The sequence below is a fragment of the Colobus angolensis genome, unplaced genomic scaffold, assembly GCF_000951035.1.
Source record: "Colobus angolensis palliatus isolate OR3802 unplaced genomic scaffold, Cang.pa_1.0 Scaffold15, whole genome shotgun sequence".
Taxonomy (NCBI): domain Eukaryota; kingdom Metazoa; phylum Chordata; class Mammalia; order Primates; family Cercopithecidae; genus Colobus; species Colobus angolensis.
In genome coordinates, this window is record NW_012114599.1 from 10,793,463 (window position 1) to 10,797,937 (window position 4,475).

Below are 4,475 nucleotides of genomic sequence, written 5' to 3' on the forward strand. Positions count from 1 at the left end.
TAAATAAATAAATAAATAAATAAATAAATAAATAAATAAAAGAAGTACTGGTCAGTGTCAGAAGGCCTGGGGTCTAGTTCCAGCTCTTCCTGAGTGGTCCCAGGGAATTTATTTAACTGAATAGACTCTCATTTCCTTTGGTTTAAAACTGGGCTAATGGGGCTGGGCGCGGTGGCTCATGCCTGTAATCCCAGCACTTTGGGAGGCCGAGGTGGGCGGATCACCTGAGGTCAGGAGATGGAGACCAGCCTGACCAAAAAGAAGAAACCCCGTCTCTACTAAAAATACAAAGTTAGCCGGGCGTGGTGGCGCATGCCTGTAATCTCAGCTGTGCCGGAGGCTGAGGCCGGAGAATTGCTTGAACCCAGGAGGCGGAGGTTGCGGTGAGCCAAGATCACACCATTGCACCCCAGCCTGGGCAACAAGAGCAAAACTCCGTCTCAAAAAATAAATAAACAAACAAACAAAGAAATAAATAAATAAACAAAATAAAATAAATTTGGGCTACTGATGCCTCTACTTTTTCCAGGGTCCTTGTGAACAACAGTTTAGAAAAGGTGCATTGTGCTGTTTGTAAATCGGCAAATAGCTTTATACATGCATGTTTCTAATACAAATGCTTATTTTATATTATTATTTATTTATTATATAAAATAATTATTTTATATTATATTGCTATTATTCAATAGCAACATATTTTAAAGGTTCACACCAGAAGATGCGGAAGGGAAACCAAGTTAGGGCTTTTGCTTAGTGAATGCTCAAAGATAAGCTAAACTAGTGGTTCTCAATTGGGGATAATTTTGCCCCTCAGGGGAAATTTGACATTTGACTTTTTTTTTTTTTGAGACTGAATTTTGCTCTTGTTGCCAAGGCTGGAATGCAATGGCGCAATCTCGGCTCACTGCAACCTCCACCTCTCAGATTCGAGTGATTCTCCTGCCTCAGCCTCCCTAGTAGCTGGGGTTACAGGCATGCACCACCACGCCCAGCTAATTTTGTATTTTTAGTAGAGACAGGGTTTCTCCATGTTGGTCAGGCTGGTCTCAAACTCCCGACCTCAGGTGATCTGCTCACCTCGGCCTCCCAAAGTGCTGGGATTATAGGTGTGAGCCACCACGCCCAGTAGACTTTTTTTTTTTTTTTTGAGACAGAGTCTCGCTCTGTCACCCAGGCCTGAGTGCAGTAGTGCAATCTTGGCTCACTGCAGTCTCTGCCTCCCAGGTTCAAGCAATTCTCCTGCCTCAGCCTCCCGAGCAGCTGGGATTACAAGCGTGCACCACCACACTCGGCTAATTTTTGTATTTTTAGTAGAGATGGGGTTTCACCATATTGGCCAGGCTGGTCTTGAAATCCTGACCTCAGGTGATCCACCCACCTCAGCCTCCCAAAGTGCTGGGATTACAGGTATGAGGCACTGTGCCTGGCCAACTCGTTTTTTTGAGACAGGGTTAGGACAGGTTAGCTGGAAACAGATTCTATGGTCTGAAAGACTGGCCCACACAATCAACCTGAGTCATTCTGAGAAGAAAGGTCAAGATTTGAGAGACCATGAGAATGCATGTCTAAACATGACAGAAACTGGTTTAATTACACTACTAGTAGGCTCTTTTTCTGAAAAACTATGATTCTCTTTTTTTTTTTCTGAGGCAGAGTGTTACAGTCGCCCAGGCTGGAGTGCAGTGGTGCAATCTTGGGTCACTGCAACCTCCACCTCCAGGGTTCAAGCAATTCTCCTGCCTTAGCCTCCAGAGTAGCTGGGATTGCAGGCGCCCACCACCATGCCAGGCTAAGTTTTGTATTTTTAGGAGAGATGGGGTTTCACCATGTTAGCCAGGCTGGTCTCAAACTCCTGACCTCAAGTAATCTGCCTGCCGTGGCTTCCCAAAGTGCTGGGATTACAGACTTAAGCTACCGCGCCTGGCCAGAAGAACCATGATGCTCTTGTATTATGCCAGTGGGTGCATGCTGGGCAGGGGTATGAGTGGGTGGGGGACAAGGCCAGGGCAGAGGCCTCTCCTCTACACTTCCTACAGCTTGTTTGGTCCCTGCTCTGAGTTGGGGCGGCAGGTCCAAGATGGGAGAGGGTCTGCACCCCTGCCTAGAGCAGGTCTAGACTAGAAGGGATGTCTCTTCTGTGCAGCTCTCTCTCCTGCCACCCTCTCATGCCTCAGGTGGTGCCAGCACCTGAAGATGCCCCTGGGACTGTTGGAGAGGAGCTGAGGGAAGAGAATGTGGGACTACTGTACTTCCCTGGCCCTATTTGTTCACTACTCAGCTCAACACGGAGGGCTTTGGGTCAGCCAAGACAAAGGGTGAGAAGGTTGGGTTCAAGGCCTTGGGGCACTAAACTGGGAGCTGCATCCCACGTACAGAACTGAAGCGTGTTAGAAAAGGAGAACCCAGATGGACCGAAGCGTCTCCATACTTCCTGTGCACAAACAAGCCTAGAGGAACACAATCTATCTAATGTCATCCAATGAGGACGCCTGCAGGAGGCAAAGCCATTCTCCAGACTCCTGGCCTAGCATTAATTCAGGTCTTCCCTCTGTTTCCTAGGTGCCTGCCTCTTTAGAAACAGATCCATGCAGTATATATTCTTTCGTGCCTTCTTACTTCCACACAACATAACGCTCCCAGGATCATCCATGTTATATTCCTTTGTACCGTTGAGTAGTATTCCATTGTATGAATGTATCACAGTTTGTTTATCCATTCTCCTGTTGATAGACTTTTGGGTTGTTTCCAGTTTTTACTATTATAAATAAAGCTGCTTAGAAATTTCCATTTTGTTTTTTTGGTTTTTTTTTTTTTAGCACTAGAGAAATGAATCAACATGAAAATCACACACCAAATAAACTGATGAATCTAAGATTTAGGAAGAAGCCTAGGAGGAGAAGGAAAAGAACATTCATCAGGCACCCTCCTTCTTAAGGGTCACCAAGCGGTAGCAACATTCCTTCATTAAAGAGATGCATGCTTCGTGGCTGGGCACGGTGGCTCACGTCTGTAATCCCAGAACTTTGGGACGCCGAGATGCGCGGATCACTTCAGGTCAGGAGTTCAAGACCAGCCTGACCAACATGGTGAAACCTCATCTCTACTAAAAATACAAAAAATTAGCCAGGCATGGGGCACACGCCTGTAATCCCAGCTACTCCAGAGGCTGAGGCGGGAGAATCGCTGGAACCTGGGAGGTGGAGGTGGCAGTGAGCCAAGATTGCACCACTGCACTCTAGCCTGGGAGACAGTGAGACTCCGTCTCAAAAAAAAAAGAAAAAAAAAAAAAGATGCATGCTTCTTTTTATGACTCTTCTAGGCTGGAAAAATGCAATGATCTACTCTGGTGGAATATTACTGTTGGAATCATTTCCTTTCAAGACTGATGAAAACTTGGCAAGAAATGCTGATTCACAAACAGACCTTGAGGCCCATCTCTGGGTTCGGTATTTGTTTTGGTTAACTTTGCTTGGCTGCTACCCATTTGTAACATTAACCATTTATAGAGCCCATTATGATTTGCAGGGGACTTTAAAGACATTGCGCAATGTCTCTACCACAGCCTTAACTCAGCTCTCATCACTTCTAGCAGGAGGGTACAGACACCGTGGGTTACTACCTACAAGCCATGGCAACTCTTTTACTAGCAACTCTGTGCCCCTACGCAGAAACCAGGCTTGTTGATTTATCCTATGCTAGACCAGATATTCAGATATTCAGGGAAGGGGACTCCCCTCTCCATTCCCAGAGGGCGAATTTTGACTGATCTAAGCCAATCATCGTGGCCTAATTCCCTTGCTGGCGATTGGGTTAGGCAGAGCATAGGCCACACTTCTGGCCAATGAGAAGTCAGAGAAAGTTGGCTGGAGGGCTTCTAGGAAAGGTATTGCTTTTTCTTAAAAAGAGGACATTAGAGATATGAAAAAAGGAATAAGTCTTTTTGTCTCTGGATGTGACTATATGAGGAGGTGATTCCTGGAGCTGTGGCCATGAGCAGACAAGGCTGAAGACAAAAGCCAAAATACTGAGGAAGCAGACGGAAACAAAAATACCACTTATTAAATTTAAATAACACACAAAAATATATAAGACGAGCTGACTAATTTAAATATCAGGTTTTGAGCTATGTCCCTGGGGAGGGTTTGAGCTATATGATAATGCTTCTCAAGGTATGGCAAGAGATATTCCGAAGATGCAGAAGTCCTTGACTCCAGGTCCAGCTTGGTGATCATCCATTCCTACTGGAGTGCCTCAGAAGGCTGGTGCCCCCATCCACCTTCAAACCTGAAGCTGGTGGCTGTGGATTCAAGCTACGCTTACTAAGATACACGTTGAACATCCCTAATCTGAAAATCTAAAATCTGGGGCTGGGCACGGTGGCTCACGCCTGTAATCCCAGCACTTTGGGAGGCTGAGGCGGGCAGATCACCTGAGGTCAGGAGTTCGAGACCAGCCTGGCCAACATGGTGAAACCC

At 46.1% G+C, this 4,475-nt stretch overlaps 1 protein-coding gene across 1 annotated transcript in view; it reads right to left on the reverse strand.

Annotated features, from left to right (window-relative positions):
* The window catches only part of GALM (galactose mutarotase (aldose 1-epimerase)), a 93,390-nt gene that overhangs the window by 56,416 nt on the left and 32,499 nt on the right, over positions 1-4,475 (reverse strand). The window lies entirely within an intron of this gene.